Here is a 24,226-nt window from a genome sequence, read left to right as displayed (position 1 = left end):
CAACAACACACATACCATTTCTTTAATGAACATGGGAATGGTTAAGTTCTAGTGAGCAATGCAATGCAATGCAAAAACTGCATAACCTATATGTTATTCTTCAGTGCACAACGTTACATCGCTAGTGCAATGCAATGCAACAACACACGTTATCTCTTTAATCAACATGGGAATGATTTAGTTCTGGTGTGCAATGCAATGAAATGCAAAAAGTGCATAACCTATATGTTATTCTTCAGTGCACAAAGTTAGATCGTTAGTGCAATGCAATGCAATGCAACAACACACGTTATGTCTTTAATCAACATGGGAATGAGGTAGTTCTGGTGTGCAATGCAATGCAATGCGAAAAGTGCATAACCTATATGTTATTCTTCAGTGCACAACGTTAGATCGTTTGTGCAATGCAAAGCAATGCAATGCAACAACACACATTATCTCTTTAATGAACATGGGAATGATTTAGTTCTAGTGTGCAATGCAATGCGAAAAGTGCATAACCTATATGTTATTCTTCAGTGCACAACGTTAGATCGTTAGTGCAATGCAATGCAACAACACACGTTATCTCTTTAAGCAACATGGGAATGAGGTTGTTCTGGTGTCCAATGCAATGCAAAAAGTGCATAACCTATATGTTATTCTTCAGTGCACAACGTTAGATCGTTAGTGCAATGCAATGCAATGCAATGCAATGCAGTGCAATGCAATGCAAATCAATGCAAATCAATGCAATGCAATACAATGCAATGCAACAACACACATTATCTCTTTAATGAACATGAGAATGATTTAGTTCTGGTGTGCAATGCAATGCAAAATGTGCATAACCTATATGTTATTCTTCAGTGCACAACGTTAGATCGTTAGTGCAATGCAATGCAATGCAATGCAGTGCAAAGTAATGCAAATCAATATAATTCTATACAATGCAATGCAAAAACACTCGTTATGTCTTTAATGAACATGGGAATGAAGGTTCTGGTGTGCAATGCAATGCGAAAAGTGCATAACCTATATGTTATTCTTCAGTGCACAACGTTAGATCGTTTGTGCAATGCAAAGCAATGCAATGCAACAACACACATTATCTCTTTAATGAACATGGGAATGATTTAGTTCTAGTGTGCAATGCAATGCGAAAAGTGCATAACCTATATGTTATTCTTCAGTGCACAACGTTAGATCGTTAGTGCAATGCAATGCAATGCAACAACACACGTTATCTCTTTAAGCAACATGGGAATGAGGTTGTTCTGGTGTCCAATGCAATGCAAAAAGTGCATAACCTATATGTTATTCTTCAGTGCACAACGTTAGATCGTTAGTGCAATGCAAGGCAATGCAATGCAATGCAATGCAATGCAATGCAATGCAATGCAGTGCAAAGCAATGCAAATCAATGCAAATCAATGCAATGCAATACAATGCAATGCAACAACACACATTATCTCTTTAATGAACATGAGAATGATTTAGTTCTGGTGTGCAATGCAATGCAAAATGTGCATAACCTATATGTTATTATTCAGTGCACAACGTTAGATCGTTAGTGCAATGCAATGCAATGCAATGCAGTGCAAAGTAATGCAAATCAATATAATTCTATACAATGCAATGCAAAAACACTCGTTATGTCTTTAATGAACATGGGAATGAAGGTAGTTCTGGTGTGCAATGCAATGCGAAAAGTGCATAACCTATATGTTATTCTTCAGTGCACAACGTTAGATCGTTAGTGCAATGCAAATCAATGCAAATCAATGCAATGCAATACAATGCAATGCAACAACACACATTATCTCTTTAATGAACATGAGAATGATTTAGTTCTGGTGTGCAATGCAATGAAATGCAAAAAGTGCATAACCTATATGTTATTCTTCAGTGCACAAAGTTAGATAGTTAGTGCAATGCAATGCAATGCAACAACACACGTTATGTCTTTAATCAACATGGGAATGAGGTAGTTCTGGTGTGCATTGCAGTGCAGTGCAAAAAGTGCATACCTATGTTATTCTTCAGTGCCACACGTTAGATCGTTAGTGCAGTGCAATGCAATGCAACAACACACGTTATCTCTTTAATGAACATGGGAATGATTTAGTTCTGGTATGCAATGCAATGCAATGCGAAAAGTGCATAACCTTGTGCATAATGTTATTCATCAGTGCACAACGTTAGATCGTTAGTGCAATGCAATGCAATGCAATGCAGTGCAATGCAATGCAGTGCAAAGCAATGCAAATCAATGTAATGCTATGCAATGCAATGCAATACAATGCAATGCAACAACACACGTTATGTCTTTAATGAACATGGGAATGATTTAGTTCTGGTGTGCACTGCAATGCAAAATGTGCATAACCTATATGTTATTCTTCAGTGCACAACGTTAGATCGTTAGTGCAATGCAATGCAATGCAATGCAGTGCAAAGTAATGCAAATCAATATAATTCTATACAATGCAATGCAAAAACACTCGTTATGTCTTTAATGAACATGGGAATGAAGGTAGTTCTGGTGTGCAATGCAATGCGAAAAGTGCATAACCTATATGTTATTCTTCAGTGCACAACGTTAGATCGTTTGTGCAATGCAAAGCAATGCAATGCAACAACACACATTATCTCTTTAATGAACATGGGAATGATTTAGTTCTAGTGTGCAATGCAATGCGAAAAGTGCATAACCTATATGTTATTCTTCAGTGCACAACGTTAGATCGTTAGTGCAATGCAATGCAATGCAACAACACACGATATCTCTTTAAGCAACATGGGAATGAGGTTGTTCTGGTGTCCAATGCAATGCAAAAAGTGCATAACCTATATGTTATTCTTCAGTGCACAACGTTAGATCGTTAGTGCAATGCAAGGCAATGCAATGCAATGCAATGCAATGCAATGCAATGCAATGCAGTGCAAAGCAATGCAAATCAATGCAAATCAATGCAATGCAATACAATGCAATGCAACAACACACATTATCTCTTTAATGAACATGAGAATGATTTAGTTCTGGTGTGCAATGCAATGCAAAATGTGCATAACCTATATGTTATTCTTCAGTGCACAACGTTAGATCGTTAGTGCAATGCAATGCAATGCAATGCAGTGCAAAGTAATGCAAATCAATATAATTCTATACAATGCAATGCAAAAACACTCGTTATGTCTTTAATGAACATGGGAATGAAGGTAGTTCTGGTGTGCAATGCAATGAAATGCAAAAAGTGCATAACCTATATGTTATTCTTCAGTGCACAAAGTTAGGTAGTTAGTGCAATGCAATGCAATGCAACAACACACGTTATGTCTTTAATCAACATGGGAATGAGGTAGTTCTGGTGTGCATTGCAGTGCAGTGCAAAAAGTGCATACCTATGTTATTCTTCAGTGCCAAACGTTAGATCGTTAGTGCAGTGCAATGCAATGCAACAACACACGTTATCTCTTTAATGAACATGGGAATGATTTAGTTCTGGTATGCAATGCAATGCAATGCGAAAACTGCATAACCTTGTGCATAATGTTATTCATCAGTGCACAACGTTAGATCGTTAGTGCAATGCAATGCAATGCAATGCAATGCAGTGCAATGCAATGCAGTGCAAAGCAATGCAAATCAATGTAATGCTATGCAATGCAATGCAATACAATGCAATGCAACAACACACGTTATGTCTTTAATGAACATGGGAATGAATTAGTTCTGGTGTGCAATGCAATGCAATGCGACAAGTGCATAACCTATATGTTATTCTTCAGTGCACAACGTTAGATCGTTTGTGTAATGCAATGCAATGCAACAACACACGTTATCTCTTTAATGAACATGGGAATAATGTTATTCTTCAGTGATTCTTATGCGACAAGTGCATAACCTATATGTTATTCTTCAGTGCACAACGTTAGATCGTTTGTGTAATGCAATGCAATGCAACAACACACGTTATCTCTTTAATGAACATGGGAATAATGTTATTCATCAGTGCACAACGTTAGATCGTTAGTGCAATGCAATGCAATGCAATGCAGTGCAAAGCAATGCAAATGAATATAATGCAATACAATGCAATGCAAAAACACTCGTTATGTCTTGGTGTGCAAAGACATAACGAGTGGGATCAACATGGGAATGAGGTACTTTCTGGTGTGCAATGCAATGCGAAAAGTGCATAACCTATATGTTATTCTTCAGTGCAGAACGTTAGATCGTTATTGCAATGCAATGCAATGCAGTGCAAAGCAATGCAAATCAAGGCAATGCAATACAATGCAATGCAACAACACACGTTATGTCTTTAATGAACATGGGAATGAGGTAGTTCTGGTGTGCAATGCAATGCAGTGCAAAAAGTGCATACCTATGTTATTCTTCAGTGCAAAACGTTAGATCGTTAGTGCAGTGCAATGCAATGCAATGCAACAACACACGTTATCTCTTTTATGAACATGGGAATGATTTAGTTCTGGTATGCAATGCAATGCAATGCGAAAAGTGCATAACCTTGTGCATAATGTTATTCTTTAGTGCACAACGTTAGATCGTTTGTGCAGTGCAATGCAATGCAACAACATACGTTATCTCTTTAATAAACATGGGAATGATTTAGTTCTGGTATGCAATGCAATGCGAAAAGTGCATAACCTATATGTTATTCTTCAGTGCACAACGTTAGATCGTTAGTGCAATGCAATGCAATGCAATGCAGTGCAAAGCAATGCAAATCAATGCAATGCAATACAATGCAATGCAACAACACACGTTATGTCTTTAATGAACATGGGAATGATTTAGTTCTGGTGTGCAATGCAATGCAATGCAAAAAGTGCATAACCTATATGTTATTCTTCAGTGCATAACGTTAGATCGTTTGTGCAATGCAATGCAATGCAATGCACCAACAAACGTTATCTCTTTAATGAAAATGGGAATGATTTAGTTCTGGTGTGCAATGCAATGCAGTGCAAAAAGTGCATACCTATATGTTATTCTTCAGTGCACAACGTTAGATCGTTTGTGCAATGCAATGCAACAACACACATACCATTTCTTTAATGAACATGGGAATGGTTAAGTTCTAGTGAGCAATGCAATGCAATGCAAAAACTGCATAACCTATATGTTATTCTTCAGTGCACAACGTTACATCGCTAGTGCAATGCAATGCAACAACACACGTTATCTCTTTAATCAACATGGGAATGATTTAGTTCTGGTGTGCAATGCAATGAAATGCAAAAAGTGCATAACCTATATGTTATTCTTCAGTGCACAAAGTTAGATCGTTAGTGCAATGCAATGCAATGCAACAACACACGTTATGTCTTTAATCAACATGGGAATGAGGTAGATCTGGTGTGCAATGCAATGCAATGCGAAAAGTGCATAACCTATATGTTATTCTTCAGTGCACAACGTTAGATCGTTTGTGCAATGCAAAGCAATGCAATGCAACAACACACATTATCTCTTTAATGAACATGGGAATGATTTAGTTCTAGTGTGCAATGCAATGCGAAAAGTGCATAACCTATATGTTATTCTTCAGTGCACAACGTTAGATCGTTAGTGCAATGCAATGCAATGCAACAACACACGTTATCTCTTTAAGCAACATGGGAATGAGGTTGTTCTGGTGTCCAATGCAATGCAAAAAGTGCATAACCTATATGTTATTCTTCAGTGCACAACGTTAGATCGTTAGTGCAATGCAATGCAATGCAATGCAATGCAGTGCAATGCAATGCAAATCAATGCAAATCAATGCAATGCAATACAATGCAATGCAACAACACACATTATCTCTTTAATGAACATGAGAATGATTTAGTTCTGGTGTGCAATGCAATGCAAAATGTGCATAACCTATATGTTATTCTTCAGTGCACAACGTTAGATCGTTAGTGCAATGCAATGCAATGCAATGCAGTGCAAAGTAATGCAAATCAATATAATTCTATACAATGCAATGCAAAAACACTCGTTATGTCTTTAATGAACATGGGAATGAAGGTAGTTCTGGTGTGCAATGCAATGCGAAAAGTGCATAACCTATATGTTATTCTTCAGTGCACAACGTTAGATCGTTTGTGCAATGCAAAGCAATGCAATGCAACAACACACATTATCTCTTTAATGAACATGGGAATGATTTAGTTCTAGTGTGCAATGCAATGCGAAAAGTGCATAACCTATATGTTATTCTTCAGTGCACAACGTTAGATCGTTAGTGCAATGCAATGCAATGCAACAACACACGTTATCTCTTTAAGCAACATGGGAATGAGGTTGTTCTGGTGTCCAATGCAATGCAAAAAGTGCATAACCTATATGTTATTCTTCAGTGCACAACGTTAGATCGTTAGTGCAATGCAAGGCAATGCAATGCAATGCAATGCAATGCAATGCAGTGCAAAGCAATGCAAATCAATGCAAATCAATGCAATGCAATACAATGCAATGCAACAACACACATTATCTCTTTAATGAACATGAGAATGATTTAGTTCTGGTGTGCAATGCAATGCAAAATGTGCATAACCTATATGTTATTATTCAGTGCACAACGTTAGATCGTTAGTGCAATGCAATGCAATGCAATGCAGTGCAAAGTAATGCAAATCAATATAATTCTATACAATGCAATGCAAAAACACTCGTTATGTCTTTAAAGAACATGGGAATGAAGGTAGTTCTGGTGTGCAATGCAATGCGAAAAGTGCATAACCTATATGTTATTCTTCAGTGCACAACGTTAGATCGTTAGTGCAATGCAAATCAATGCAAATCAATGCAATGCAATACAATGCAATGCAACAACACACATTATCTCTTTAATGAACATGAGAATGATTTAGTTCTGGTGTGCAATGCAATGAAATGCAAAAAGTGCATAACCTATATGTTATTCTTCAGTGCACAAAGTTAGATAGTTAGTGCAATGCAATGCAATGCAACAACACACGTTATGTCTTTAATCAACATGGGAATGAGGTAGTTCTGGTGTGCATTGCAGTGCAGTGCAAAAAGTGCATACCTATGTTATTCTTCAGTGCCACACGTTAGATCGTTAGTGCAGTGCAATGCAATGCAACAACACACGTTATCTCTTTAATGAACATGGGAATGATTTAGTTCTGGTATGCAATGCAATGCAATGCGAAAAGTGCATAACCTTGTGCATAATGTTATTCATCAGTGCACAACGTTAGATCGTTAGTGCAATGCAATGCAATGCAATGCAGTGCAATGCAATGCAGTGCAATGCAATGCAGTGCAAAGCAATGCAAATCAATGTAATGCTATGCAATGCAATGCAATACAATGCAATGCAACAACACACGTTATGTCTTTAATGAACATGGGAATGATTTAGTTCTGGTGTGCACTGCAATGCAAAATGTGCATAACCTATATGTTATTCTTCAGTGCACAACGTTAGATCGTTAGTGCAATGCAATGCAATGCAATGCAGTGCAAAGTAATGCAAATCAATATAATTCTATACAATGCAATGCAAAAACACTCGTTATGTCTTTAATGAACATGGGAATGAAGGTAGTTCTGGTGTGCAATGCAATGCGAAAAGTGCATAACCTATATGTTATTCTTCAGTGCACAACGTTAGATCGTTTGTGCAATGCAAAGCAATGCAATGCAACAACACACATTATCTCTTTAATGAACATGGGAATGATTTAGTTCTAGTGTGCAATGCAATGCGAAAAGTGCATAACCTATATGTTATTCTTCAGTGCACAACGTTAGATCGTTAGTGCAATGCAATGCAATGCAACAACACACGATATCTCTTTAAGCAACATGGGAATGAGGTTGTTCTGGTGTCCAATGCAATGCAAAAAGTGCATAACCTATATGTTATTCTTCAGTGCACAACGTTAGATCGTTAGTGCAATGCAAGGCAATGCAATGCAATGCAATGCAATGCAATGCAATGCAATGCAATGCAGTGCAAAGCAATGCAAATCAATGCAAATCAATGCAATGCAATACAATGCAATGCAACAACACACATTATCTCTTTAATGAACATGAGAATGATTTAGTTCTGGTGTGCAATGCAATGCAAAATGTGCATAACCTATATGTTATTCTTCAGTGCACAACGTTAGATCGTTAGTGCAATGCAATGCAATGCAATGCAGTGCAAAGTAATGCAAATCAATATAATTCTATACAATGCAATGCAAAAACACTCGTTATGTCTTTAATGAACATGGGAATGAAGGTAGTTCTGGTGTGCAATGCAATGAAATGCAAAAAGTGCATAACCTATATGTTATTCTTCAGTGCACAAAGTTAGGTAGTTAGTGCAATGCAATGCAATGCAACAACACACGTTATGTCTTTAATCAACATGGGAATGAGGTAGTTCTGGTGTGCATTGCAGTGCAGTGCAAAAAGTGCATACCTATGTTATTCTTCAGTGCCAAACGTTAGATCGTTAGTGCAGTGCAATGCAATGCAACAACACACGTTATCTCTTTAATGAACATGGGAATGATTTAGTTCTGGTATGCAATGCAATGCAATGCGAAAACTGCATAACCTTGTGCATAATGTTATTCATCAGTGCACAACGTTAGATCGTTAGTGCAATGCAATGCAATGCAATGCAATGCAGTGCAATGCAATGCAGTGCAAAGCAATGCAAATCAATGTAATGCTATGCAATGCAATGCAATACAATGCAATGCAACAACACACGTTATGTCTTTAATGAACATGGGAATGATTTAGTTCTGGTGTGCAATGCAATGCAATGCGACAAGTGCATAACCTATATGTTATTCTTCAGTGCACAACGTTAGATCGTTTGTGTAATGCAATGCAATGCAACAACACACGTTATCTCTTTAATGAACATGGGAATAATGTTATTCTTCAGTGCACAACGTTAGATCGTTAGTGCAATGCAATGCAATGCAATGCAATGCAGTGCAAAGCAATGCAAATGAATATAATGCAATACAATGCAATGCAAAAACACTCGTTATGTCTTGGTGTGCAAAGACATAACGAGTGGGATCAACATGGGAATGAGGTACTTTCTGGTGTGCAATGCAATGCGAAAAGTGCATAACCTATATGTTATTCTTCAGTGCAGAACGTTAGATCGTTATTGCAATGCAATGCAATGCAGTGCAAAGCAATGCAAATCAAGGCAATGCAATACAATGCAATGCAACAACACACGTTATGTCTTTAATGAACATGGGAATGATTTAGATCTGGTGTGCAATGTAATGCAATGCAAAAAGTGCATACCTATATGTTATTCTTCAGTGCACAGCGTTAGGTCGCTCGTGCAATGTAATGCAATGCAATGCAATGCAAATGCAATGCAACAACACACATATCATCTCTATAATGAACATGGGAATGATTTAGTTCTGGTGTGCAATGCAATGCAATGCGAAATATGCATAACCTATAAGTTATTCTTCAGTGCACAACGTTAGATCGTTTGTGCAATGCAATTGCAACAACACATATGTTATCTCTTTAATGACCATGGGAATGAGTTAGTTCTGGTGTGCAATGCAAAGAAATGCGAAAAGTGCATACCTAAATGTTATTCTTCAGTGCACAAAGTTAGATCGTTTGTGCAATGCAATTGCAACACCACATATGTTATCTCTTTAATGAACATGGGAATGAGTTAGTTCTGGTGTGCAATGCAATGCAATGCAGGAAGTGCATAGCCTATGTTATTCTTCAATGCCCAACGTTAGATCGTGTGTGCAATGCAATGCAACAACACACATGTTATCTCTTTAATGAACATGGGATCGAGTTAGTTATGTTGTGCAATGCAATGCAAGTAGTGCACAGACTATATGTTATTCTTCAATGCACAACGTTAGACAGTTTGTGCAAAGCAACAACACATATGTTATCTCTCTAATGAACATGGCATTGAGTTAGTTTTGGTGTGCAATGCAATGCACTGCACGAAGTGCATAACCTATGTTTCTTTAATGATGCTCAACGTTAGATCGTTTGTGCAAAGCACATAATGTTATAACAAAAACGTATACATAGGTACGCTTTCGACCTACTGAACATATTTCTGGCCAAAGAGTCCTAAATGATTATACATTCAGACTGATATCTTCGGATGTTATATCATCCTGACAAAAGTCCATATTTGACCTACCGATTTTTTTTCTGGCCAAGGAGTGAGTACTCGAAACTTGACCTTTCCATATAATACTTGTTGACTCTTTCTGATGATCTTGTGCTTTCTATACATACTCATAGACTCCTTCTGATGCTTCATAAGCCATATAGATTTCCATATCTGACATTTTGAACTTATTTGTGGTCAAAGTGTCCTAAAAAAAATTCAAACTATATAAAGTTATAGACTCCTTTTGATGATAAATCAGCTATACAGAGGGACCCTTTTGACCTCATGAACATAATTCTGGCCAAAGAGTCCTCGATCTTGGGCTTTCTATACATACTCATAGACTCCTTCTGATGATTCATAAGCCATATACATGTCCATATCTGACCTTTTGAACTTATTTGTGGTCAAAGTGTCCTAAAAAAAATTCAAACTATATAAAGTTATAGACTCCTTTTGATGATAAATCAGCTATACAGAGGTCCCCTTTTGACCTCCAGAACATATTTCTGGCCAAAGAGTCCTCGATCTTATGCTTTCTATACATACTCATAGACTCCTTCTGATGCTTCATAAGCCATATAGATGTCCATATCTGACCTGTTGAACTTATTTGTGGTCAAAGTGTCCTAAAATTTTTCAAACTATATAAAGTTATAGACTCCTTTTGATGATAAGTCAGCTATACAGAGGTCCCCTTTTGACCTCCTGAACATATTTCTGGCCAAAGAGTCCTCGATCTTGGGCTTTCTATACATACTCATAGATTCCTTCTGATGCTTCATAAGCCATATAGATGTCCATATCTGACCTTTTGAACTTATTTGTGGTCAAAGTGTCCTCAAATTTTTTCAAACTATAGAAAGTTATAGACTCCTTTTGATGATAAATCAGCTATACAGAGGTCCCCTTTTGACCTCCAGAACATATTTCTGGCCAAAGAGTCCTCGATCTTGGGCTTTCTATACATACTCATAGACTCCTTCTGATGATTCATAAGCCATATAGATGTCCATATCTGACGTTTTGAACTTATTTGTGGTCAAAGTGTCCTAAACAAAATTCAAACTATATAAAGTTATAGACTCCTTTTGATGATAATTCAGCTATACAGAGGTCCCATTTTGACCTTCTGAACATGTTTCTGGCCAAAGAGTCCTCGATCTTGGGCTTTCTATACATACTCATAGACTCCTTCTGATGCTTCATAAGCAATATAGATTTCCATATCTGACATTTTGAACTTATTTGTGGTCAAAGTGTCCTAACATTTTTTCAAACTATATAAAGTTATAGACTCCTTTTGATGATAAATCAGCTATACAGAGGGCCCCTTTTGACCTCCAGAACATATTTCTGGCCAAAGAGTCCTCGATCTTATGGTTTCTACAAATACTCATAAACTCCTTCTGATGCTTCATAAGCCATATAGATGTCCATATCTGACCTGTTGAACTTATTTGTGGTCAAAGAGTCCTAACATTTTTCAAACTATATAAAGTTATAGACTCCTTTTGATGATAAGTCAGCTATACAGAGGTCCCCTTTTGACCTCCTGAACATATTTCTGGCAAAAGAGTCCTCAATCTTGGGCTTTCTATACATACTCATAAACTCCTTCTGATGCTTCATAAGCCATATAGATGTCCATATCTGACCTGTTGAACTTATTTGTGGTCAAAGAGTCCTAACATTTTTCAAACTATATAAAGTTATAGACTCCTTTTGATGATAAGTCAGAGGTCAAAAGGAGGTCCCCTTTTGACCAGATTCCTTCTGATGCTTCATAAGCCATATAGATTTCCATATCTGACCTTTTGAACTTATTTGTGGTCAAAGTGTCCTAAAAAAAATTCAAACTATAGAATGTTATAGACTCCTTTTGATGATAAATCAGCTATACAGAGGTCCCCTTTTGACCTCCTGAACATATTTCTGGCCAAAGAGTCCTCGATCTTGGGCTTTCTATACATACTCATAGACTCCTTCTGATGCTTCATAAGCCATATAGATGTCCATATCTGACCTTTTGAACTTATTTGTGGTCAAAGTGTCCTAAAAAAAATTCAAACTATATAAAGTTATAGACTCCTTTTGATGATAAGTCAGCTATACAGAGGTCCCATTTTTACCTTCTGAACATGTTTCTGGCCAAAGAGTCCTCGATCTTGGGCTTTCTATACATACTCATAGACTCCTTCTGATGCTTCATAAGCAATATAGATTTCCATATCTGACATTTTGAACTTATTTGTGGTCAAAGTGTCCTAACATTTTTTCAAACTATATAAAGTTATAGACTCCTTTTGATGATAAGTCAGCTATACAGAGGTCCCCTTTTGACCTCCTGAACATATTTCTGGCAAAAGAGTCCTCAATCTTGGGCTTTCTATACATACTCATAAACTCCTTCTGATGCTTCATAAGCCATATAGATGTCCATATCTGACCTGTTGAACTTATTTGTGGTCAAAGAGTCCTAACATTTTTCAAACTATATAAAGTTATAGACTCCTTTTGATGATAAGTCAGAGGTCAAAAGGAGGTCCCCTTTTGACCAGATTCCTTCTGATGCTTCATAAGCCATATAGATTTCCATATCTGACCTTTTGAACTTATTTGTGGTCAAAGTGTCCTAAAAAAAATTCAAACTATAGAATGTTATAGACTCCTTTTGATGATAAATCAGCTATACAGAGGTCCCCTTTTGACCTCCTGAACATATTTCTGGCCAAAGAGTCCTCGATCTTGGGCTTTCTATACATACTCATAGACTCCTTCTGATGCTTCATAAGCCATATAGATGTCCATATCTGACCTTTTGAACTTATTTGTGGTCAAAGTGTCCTAAAAAAAATTCAAACTATATAAAGTTATAGACTCCTTTTGATGATAAGTCAGCTATACAGAGGTCCCATTTTTACCTTCTGAACATGTTTCTGGCCAAAGAGTCCTCGATCTTGGGCTTTCTATACATACTCATAGACTCCTTCTGATGCTTCATAAGCAATATAGATTTCCATATCTGACATTTTGAACTTATTTGTGGTCAAAGTGTCCTAACATTTTTTCAAACTATATAAAGTTATAGACTCCTTTTGATGATAAGTCAGCTATACAGAGGTCCCCTTTTGACCTCCTGAACATATTTCTGGCCAAAGAGTCCTCGATCTTGGGCTTTCTATACATACTCATAGACTCCTTCTGATGCTTCATAAGCCATATAGATGTCCATATCTGACCTTTTGAACTTATTTGTGGTCAAAGTGTCCTAAAAAAAATTCAAACTATATAAAGTTATAGACTCCTTTTGATGATAAGTCAGCTATACAGAGGTCCCATTTTGACCTTCTGAACATGTTTCTGGCCAAAGAGTCCTCGATCTTGGGCTTTCTATACATACTCATAGACTCCTTCTGATGCTTCATAAGCAATATAGATTTCCATATCTGACATTTTGAACTTATTTGTGGTCAAAGTGTCCTAACATTTTTTCAAACTATATAAAGTTATAGACTCCTTTTGATGATAAATCAGCTATACAGAGGGCCCCTTTTGACCTCCAGAACATATTTCTGGCCAAAGAGTCCTCGATCTTATGCTTTCTACAAATACTCATAAACTCCTTCTGATGCTTCATAAGCCATATAGATGTCCATATCTGACCTGTTGAACTTATTTGTGGTCAAAGAGTCCTAACATTTTTCAAACTATATAAAGTTATAGACTCCTTTTGATGATAAGTCAGCTATACAGAGGTCCCCTTTTGACCTCCTGAACATATTTCTGGCAAAAGAGTCCTCAATCTTGGGCTTTCTATACATACTCATAGATTCCTTCTGATGCTTCATAAGCCATATAGATGTCCATATCTGACCTTTTGAACTTATTTGTGGTCAAAGTGTCCTAAAAAAAATTCAAACTATAGAATGTTATAGACTCCTTTTGATGATAAATCAGCTATACAGAGGTCCCCTTTTGACCTCATGAACATAATTCTGGCCAAAGAGTTCTCGATCTTGGGCGTTCTATACATACTCATAGACTCCTTCTGATGCTTCATAAGCAATATAGATTTCCATATCTGACATTTTGAACTTATTTGTGGTCAAAGTGTCCTAACATTTTTTCACACTATAGAAAGTTATAGACTCCTTTTGATGATAAATCAGCTATACAGAGGTCCCCTTTTGACCTCCTGAACATGTTTCTGGCCAAAGAGTCCTCAATATTGGGCTTTCTATACATACTCATAGATTCCTTCTGATGCTTCATAAGCCATATAGATGCCCATATCTGACCTGTTGAACTTATTTGTGGTCAAAGTGTCCTCAAAATTTTTCAAACTATAGAAAGTTATAGACTCCTTTTGATGATAAATCAGCTATACAGAGGTCCCCTTTTCACCTCCTGAACATATTTCTGGCCAAAGAGTCCTCGATCTTGGGCTTTCTATACATACTCATAGACTCCTTCTGATGCTTCATAAGCCATTTAGATGTCCATATCTGACCTTTTGAACTTATTTGTGGTCAAAGTGTCCTAAAAAAAATTCAAACTATATAAAGTTATAGACTCCTTTTGATGATAAGTCATCTATACAGAGGTCCCATTTTGACCTTCTGAACATGTTTCTGGCCAAAGAGTCCTCGATCTTGGGCTTTCTATACATACTCATAGACTCCTTCTGATGCTTCATAAGCAATATAGATTTCCATATCTGACATTTTGAACTTATTTGTGGTCAAAGTGTCCTAACATTTTTTCAAACTATATAAAGTTATAGACTCCTTTTGATGATAAGTCAGCTATACAGAGGTCCCCTTTTGACCTCCTGAACATATTTCTGGCCAAAGAGTCCTCGATCTTGGGCTTTCTATACATACTCATAGACTCCTTCTGATGCTTCATAAGCCATATAGATGTCCATATCTGACCTTTTGAACTTATTTGTGGTCAAAGTGTCCTCAAATTTTTTCAAACTATAGAAAGTTATAGACTCCTTTTGATGATAAATCAGCTATACAGAGGTCCCCTTTTGACCTCCAGAACATATTTCTGGCCAAAGAGTCCTCGATCTTGGGCTTTCTATACATACTCATAGACTCCTTCTGATGATTCATAAGCCATATAGATGTCCATATCTGACGTTTTGAACTTATTTGTGGTCAAAGTGTCCTAAACAAAATTCAAACTATATAAAGTTATAGACTCCTTTTGATGATAATTCAGCTATACAGAGGTCCCATTTTGACCTTCTGAACATGTTTCTGGCCAAAGAGTCCTCGATCTTGGGCTTTCTATACATACTCATAGACTCCTTCTGATGCTTCATAAGCAATATAGATTTCCATATCTGACATTTTGAACTTATTTGTGGTCAAAGTGTCCTAACATTTTTTCAAACTATATAAAGTTATAGACTCCTTTTGATGATAAATCAGCTATACAGAGGGCCCCTTTTGACCTCCAGAACATATTTCTGGCCAAAGAGTCCTCGATCTTATGGTTTCTACAAATACTCATAAACTCCTTCTGATGCTTCATAAGCCATATAGATGTCCATATCTGACCTGTTGAACTTATTTGTGGTCAAAGAGTCCTAACATTTTTCAAACTATATAAAGTTATAGACTCCTTTTGATGATAAGTCAGCTATACAGAGGTCCCCTTTTGACCTCCTGAACATATTTCTGGCAAAAGAGTCCTCAATCTTGGGCTTTCTATACATACTCATAAACTCCTTCTGATGCTTCATAAGCCATATAGATGTCCATATCTGACCTGTTGAACTTATTTGTGGTCAAAGAGTCCTAACATTTTTCAAACTATATAAAGTTATAGACTCCTTTTGATGATAAGTCAGAGGTCAAAAGGAGGTCCCCTTTTGACCAGATTCCTTCTGATGCTTCATAAGCCATATAGATGTCCATATCTGACCTTTTGAACTTATTTGTGGTCAAAGTGTCCTAAAAAAAATTCAAACTATAGAATGTTATAGACTCCTTTTGATGATAAATCAGCTATACAGAGGTCCCCTTTTGACCTCATGAAAATAATTCTGGCCAAAGAGTTCTCGATCTTGGGCGTTCTATACATACTCATAGACTCCTTCTGATGCTTCATAAGCAATATAGATTTCCATATCTGACATTTTGAACTTATTTGTGGTCAAAGTGTCCTAACATTTTTTCACACTATAGAAAGTTATAGACTCCTTTTGATGATAAATCAGCTATACAGAGGTCCCCTTTTCACCTCCTGAACATATTTCTGGCCAAAGAGTCCTCGATCTTGGGCTTTCTATACATACTCATAGACTCCTTCTGATGCTTCATAAGCCATATAGATGTCCATATCTGACCTTTTGAACTTATTTGTGGTCAAAGTGTCCTAAAAAAAATTCAAACTATATAAAGTTATAGACTCCTTTTGATGATAAGTCAGCTATACAGAGGTCCCATTTTTACCTTCTGAACATGTTTCTGGCCAAAGAGTCCTCGATCTTGGGCTTTCTATACATACTCATAGACTCCTTCTGATGCTTCATAAGCAATATAGATTTCCATATCTGACATTTTGAACTTATTTGTGGTCAAAGTGTCCTAACATTTTTTCAAACTATATAAAGTTATAGACTCCTTTTGATGATAAGTCAGCTATACAGAGGTCCCCTTTTGACCTCCTGAACATATTTCTGGCCAAAGAGTCCTCGATCTTGGGCTTTCTATACATACTCATAGACTCCTTCTGATGCTTCATAAGCCATATAGATGTCCATATCTGACCTTTTGAACTTATTTGTGGTCAAAGTGTCCTAAAAAAAATTCAAACTATATAAAGTTATAGACTCCTTTTGATGATAAGTCAGCTATACAGAGGTCCCATTTTGACCTTCTGAACATGTTTCTGGCCAAAGAGTCCTCGATCTTGGGCTTTCTATACATACTCATAGACTCCTTCTGATGCTTCATAAGCAATATAGATTTCCATATCTGACATTTTGAACTTATTTGTGGTCAAAGTGTCCTAACATTTTTTCAAACTATATAAAGTTATAGACTCCTTTTGATGATAAGTCAGCTATACAGAGGTCCCCTTTTGACCTCCTGAACATATTTCTGGCCAAAGAGTCCTCGATCTTGGGCTTTCTATACATACTCATAGACTCCTTCTGATGCTTCATAAGCCATATAGATGTCCATATCTGACCTTTTGAACTTATTTGTGGTCAAAGTGTCCTAAAAAAAATTCAAACTAAATAAAGTTATAGACTCCTTTTGATGATAAGTCAGCTATACAGAGGTCCCATTTTGACCTTCTGAACATGTTTCTGGCCAAAGAGTCCTCGATCTTGGGCTTTCTATACATACTCATAGACTCCTTCTGATGCTTCATAAGCAATATAGATTTCCATATCTGACATTTTGAACTTATTTGTGGTCAAAGTGTCCTAACATTTTTTCAAACTATATAAAGTTATAGACTCCTTTTGATGATAAATCAGCTATACAGAGGGCCCCTTTTGACCTCCAGAACATATTTCTGGCCAAAGAGTCCTCGATCTTATGCTTTCTACAAATACTCATAAACTCCTTCTGATGCTTCATAAGCCATATAGATGTCCATATCTGACCTGTTGAACTTATTTGTGGTCAAAGAGTCCTAAAATTTTTCAAACTATATAAAGTTATAGACTCCTTTTGATGATAAGTCAGCTATACAGAGGTCCCCTTTTGACCTCCTGAACATATTTCTGGCAAAAGAGTCCTCGATCTTGGGCTTTCTATACATACTCATAGACTCCTTCTGATGCTTCATAAGCCATATAGATGTTCATATCTGACCTTTTGACCTTATTTGTGGTCAAAGTGTCCTAAAAATTTTCAAACCAAATAAAGTTATAGACTCCTTTTGATGATAAGTCAGCTATACAGAGGTCCCCTTTTGACCTCCTGAACATATTTCTGGCCAAAGAGTCCTCGATCTTGGGCTTTCTGTACATACTCATAGACTCCTTCTGATGATTCATAAGCCATATACATGTCCATATCTGACCTTTTGAACTTATTTGTGGTCAAAGTGTCCTAAAAAAAATTCAAACTATATAAAGTTATAGACTCCTTTTGATGATAAATCAGCTATAAAGAGGTCCTCTTTTGACCTCCTGAACATGTTTCTGGCCAAAGAGTCCTCAATCTTGGGCTTTCTATACATACTCATAGACTCCTTCTGATGATTCATAAGCCATATACATGTCCATATCTGACCTTTTGAACTTATTTGTGGTCAAAGTGTCCTAAAAAAAATTCAAACTATATGAAGTTATAGACTCCTTTTGATGATAAATCAGCTATACAGAGGTCCCCTTTTGACCTCCAGAACATATTTCTGGCCAAAGAGTCCTCGATCTTATGCTTTCTATACATACTCATAGACTCCTTCTGATGCTTCATAAGCCATATAGATGTCCATATCTGACCTGTTGAACTTATTTGTGGTCAAAGTGTCCTAAAATTTTTCAAACTATATAAAGTTATAGACTCCTTTTGATGATAAGTCAGCTATACAGAGGTCCCCTTTTGACCTCCTGAACATATTTCTGGCCAAAGAGTCCTCGATCTTGGGCTTTCTATACATACTCATAGATTCCTTCTGATGCTTCATAAGCCATATAGATGTCCATATCTGACCTTTTGAACTTATTTGTGGTCAAAGTGTCCTCAAATTTTTTCAAACTATAGAAAGTTATAGACTCCTTTTGATGATAAATCAGCTATACAGAGGTCCCCTTTTGACCTCCAGAACATATTTCTGGCCAAAGAGTCCTCGATCTTGGGCTTTCTATACATACTCATAGACTCCTTCTGATGATTCATAAGCCATATAGATGTCCATATCTGACGTTTTGAACTTATTTGTGGTCAAAGTGTCCTAAACAAAATTCAAACTATATAAAGTTATAGACTCCTTTTGATGATAATTCAGCTATACAGAGGTCCCATTTTGACCTTCTGAACATGTTTCTGGCCAAAGAGTCCTCGATCTTGGGCTTTCTATACATACTCATAGACTCCTTCTGATGCTTCATAAGCAATATAGATTTCCATATCTGACATTTTGAACTTATTTGTGGTCAAAGTGTCCTAACATTTTTTCAAACTATATAAAGTTATAGACTCCTTTTGATGATAAATCAGCTATACAGAGGGCCCCTTTTGACCTCCAGAACATATTTCTGGCCAAAGAGTCCTCGATCTTATGCTTTCTACAAATACTCATAAACTCCTTCTGATGCTTCATAAGCCATATAGATGTCCATATCTGACCTGTTGAACTTATTTGTGGTCAAAGAGTCCTAACATTTTTCAAACTATATAAAGTTATAGACTCCTTTTGATGATAAGTCAGCTATACAGAGGTCCCCTTTTGACCTCCTGAACATATTTCTGGCAAAAGAGTCCTCAATCTTGGGCTTTCTATACATACTCATAGATTCCTTCTGATGCTTCATAAGCCATATAGATGTCCATATCTGACCTTTTGAACTTATTTGTGGTCAAAGTGTCCTAAAAAAAATTCAAACTATAGAATGTTATAGACTCCTTTTGATGATAAATCAGCTATACAGAGGTCCCCTTTTGACCTCATGAAAATAATTCTGGCCAAAGAGTTCTCGATCTTGGGCGTTCTATACATACTCATAGACTCCTTCTGATGCTTCATAAGCAATATAGATTTCCATATCTGACATTTTGAACTTATTTGTGGTCAAAGTGTCCTAACATTTTTTCACACTATAGAAAGTTATAGACTCCTTTTGATGATAAATCAGCTATACAGAGGTCCCCTTTTGACCTCCTGAACATATTTCTGGAAAAAGAGTCCTCGATCTTGGGCTTTCTATACATACTCATAGACTCCTTCTGATGCTTCATAAGCCATATAGATGTCCATATCTGACCTTTTGAACTTATTTGTGGTCAAAGTGTCCTAAAAAAAATTCAAACTATATAAAGTTATAGACTCCTTTTGATGATAAGTCAGCTATACAGAGGTCCCATTTTTACCTTCTGAACATGTTTCTGGCCAAAGAGTCCTCGATCTTGGGCTTTCTATACATACTCATAGACTCCTTCTGATGCTTCATAAGCAATATAGATTTCCATATCTGACATTTTGAACTTATTTGTGGTCAAAGTGTCCTAACATTTTTTCAAACTATATAAAGTTATAGACTCCTTTTGATGATAAGTCAGCTATACAGAGGTCCCCTTTTGACCTCCTGAACATATTTCTGGCCAAAGAGTCCTCGATCTTGGGCTTTCTATACATACTCATAGACTCCTTCTGATGCTTCATAAGCCATATAGATGTCCATATCTGACCTTTTGAACTTATTTGTGGTCAAAGTGTCCTAAAAAAAATTCAAACTATATAAAGTTATAGACTCCTTTTGATGATAATTCAGCTATACAGAGGTCCCATTTTGACCTTCTGAACATGTTTCTGGCCAAAGAGTCCTCGATCTTGGGCTTTCTATACATACTCATAGACTCCTCCTTCTGATGCTTCATAAGCAATATAGATTTCCATATCTGACATTTTGAACTTATTTGTGGTCAAAGTGTCCTAACATTTTTTCAAACTATATAAAGTTATAGACTCCTTTTGATGATAAATCAGCTATACAGAGGGCCCCTTTTGACCCCCAGAACATATTTCTGGCCAAAGAGTCCTCGATCTTATGCTTTCTACAAATACTCATAAACTCCTTCTGATGCTTCATAAGCCATATAGATGTCCATATCTGACCTGTTGAACTTATTTGTGGTCAAAGAGTCCTAAAATTTTTCAAACTATATAAAGTTATAGACTCCTTTTGATGATAAGTCAGCTATACAGAGGTCCCCTTTTGACCTCCTGAACATATTTCTGGCAAAAGAGTCCTCGATCTTGGGCTTTCTATACATACTCATAGACTCCTTCTGATGCTTCATAAGCCATATAGATGTTCATATCTGACCTTTTGACCTTATTTGTGGTCAAAGTGTCCTAAAAATTTTCAAACCAAATAAAGTTATAGACTCCTTTTGATGATAAGTCAGCTATACAGAGGTCCCCTTTTGACCTCCTGAACATATTTCTGGCCAAAGAGTCCTCGATCTTGGGCTTTCTATACATACTCATAGACTCCTTCTGATGCTTCATAAGCCATATAGATGTCCATATCTGACCTTTTGAACTTATTTGTGGTCAAAGTGTCCTAACATTTTTTCACACTATAGAAAGTTATAGACTCCTTTTGATGATAAAACAGCTATACAGAGGTCCCCTTTTGACCTCCTGAACATATTTCTGGCCAAAGAGTCCTCGATCTTGGGCTTTCTATACATACTCATAGACTCCTTCTGATGCTTCATAAGCCATATAGATGTCCATATCTGACCTTTTGAACTTATTTGTGGTCAAAGTGTCCTAAAAAAAATTCAAACTATATAAAGTTATAGACTCCTTTTGATGATAAGTCAGCTATACAGAGGTCCCATTTTGACCTTCTGAACATGTTTCTGGCCAAAGAGTCCTCGATCTTGGGCTTTCTATACATACTCATAGACTCCTCCTTCTGATGCTTCATAAGCAATATAGATTTCCATATCTGACATTTTGAACTTATTTGTGGTCAAAGTGTCCTAACATTTTTTCAAACTATATAAAGTTATAGACTCCTTTTGATGATAAATCAGCTATACAGAGGGCCCCTTTTGACCCCCAGAACATATTTCTGGCCAAAGAGTCCTCGATCTTATGCTTTCTACAAATACTCATAAACTCCTTCTGATGCTTCATAAGCCATATAGATGTCCATATCTGACCTGTTGAACTTATTTGTGGTCAAAGAGTCCTAAAATTTTTCAAACTATATAAAGTTATAGACTCCTTTTGATGATAAGTCAGCTATACAGAGGTCCCCTTTTGACCTCCTGAACATATTTCTGGCAAAAGAGTCCTCGATCTTGGGCTTTCTATACATACTCATAGACTCCTTCTGATGCTTCATAAGCCATATAGATGTTCATATCTGACCTTTTGACCTTATTTGTGGTCAAAGTGTCCTAAAAATTTTCAAACCAAATAAAGTTATAGACTCCTTTTGATGATAAGTCAGCTATACAGAGGTCCCCTTTTGACCTCCTGAACATATTTCTGGCCAAAGAGTCCTCGATCTTGGGCTTTCTGTACATACTCATAGACTCCTTCTGATGATTCATAAGCCATATACATGTCCATATCTGACCTTTTGAACTTATTTGTGGTCAAAGTGTCCTAAAAAAAATTCAAACTATATAAAGTTATAGACTCCTTTTGATGATAAATCAGCTATAAAGAGGTCCTCTTTTGACCTCCTGAACATGTTTCTGGCCAAAGAGTCCTCAATCTTGGGCTTTCTATACATACTCATAGACTCCTTCTGATGATTCATAAGCCATATACATGTCCATATCTGACCTTTTGAACTTATTTGTGGTCAAAGTGTCCTAAAAAAAATTCAAACTATATGAAGTTATAGACTCCTTTTGATGATAAATCAGCTATACAGAGGTCCCCTTTTGACCTCCAGAACATATTTCTGGCCAAAGAGTCCTCGATCTTATGCTTTCTATACATACTCATAGACTCCTTCTGATGCTTCATAAGCCATATAGATGTCCATATCTGACCTGTTGAACTTATTTGTGGTCAAAGTGTCCTAAAATTTTTCAAACTATATAAAGTTATAGACTCCTTTTGATGATAAGTCAGCTATACAGAGGTCCCCTTTTGACCTCCTGAACATATTTCTGGCCAAAGAGTCCTCGATCTTGGGCTTTCTATACATACTCATAGATTCCTTCTGATGCTTCATAAGCCATATAGATGTCCATATCTGACCTTTTGAACTTATTTGTGGTCAAAGTGTCCTCAAATTTTTTCAAACTATAGAAAGTTATAGACTCCTTTTGATGATAAATCAGCTATACAGAGGTCCCCTTTTGACCTCCAGAACATATTTCTGGCCAAAGAGTCCTCGATCTTGGGCTTTCTATACATACTCATAGACTCCTTCTGATGATTCATAAGCCATATAGATGTCCATATCTGACGTTTTGAACTTATTTGTGGTCAAAGTGTCCTAAACAAAATTCAAACTATATAAAGTTATAGACTCCTTTTGATGATAATTCAGCTATACAGAGGTCCCATTTTGACCTTCTGAACATGTTTCTGGCCAAAGAGTCCTCGATCTTGGGCTTTCTATACATACTCATAGACTCCTTCTGATGCTTCATAAGCAATATAGATTTCCATATCTGACATTTTGAACTTATTTGTGGTCAAAGTGTCCTAACATTTTTTCAAACTATATAAAGTTATAGACTCCTTTTGATGATAAATCAGCTATACAGAGGGCCCCTTTTGACCTCCAGAACATATTTCTGGCCAAAGAGTCCTCGATCTTATGCTTTCTACAAATACTCATAAACTCCTTCTGATGCTTCATAAGCCATATAGATGTCCATATCTGACCTGTTGAACTTATTTGTGGTCAAAGAGTCCTAACATTTTTCAAACTATATAAAGTTATAGACTCCTTTTGATGATAAGTCAGCTATACAGAGGTCCCCTTTTGACCTCCTGAACATATTTCTGGCAAAAGAGTCCTCAATCTTGGGCTTTCTATACATACTCATAGATTCCTTCTGATGCTTCATAAGCCATATAGATGTCCATATCTGACCTTTTGAACTTATTTGTGGTCAAAGTGTCCTAAAAAAAATTCAAACTATAGAATGTTATAGACTCCTTTTGATGATAAATCAGCTATACAGAGGTCCCCTTTTGACCTCATGAAAATAATTCTGGCCAAAGAGTTCTCGATCTTGGGCGTTCTATACATACTCATAGACTCCTTCTGATGCTTCATAAGCAATATAGATTTCCATATCTGACATTTTGAACTTATTTGTGGTCAAAGTGTCCTAACATTTTTTCACACTATAGAAAGTTATAGACTCCTTTTG

This window comes from Abramis brama (genome assembly GCF_963993115.1).
Source record: "Abramis brama genome assembly, chromosome: 24".
NCBI classification, from domain to species: domain Eukaryota; kingdom Metazoa; phylum Chordata; class Actinopteri; order Cypriniformes; family Leuciscidae; genus Abramis; species Abramis brama.
Note: the sequence above shows the minus strand (reverse complement) of the source record.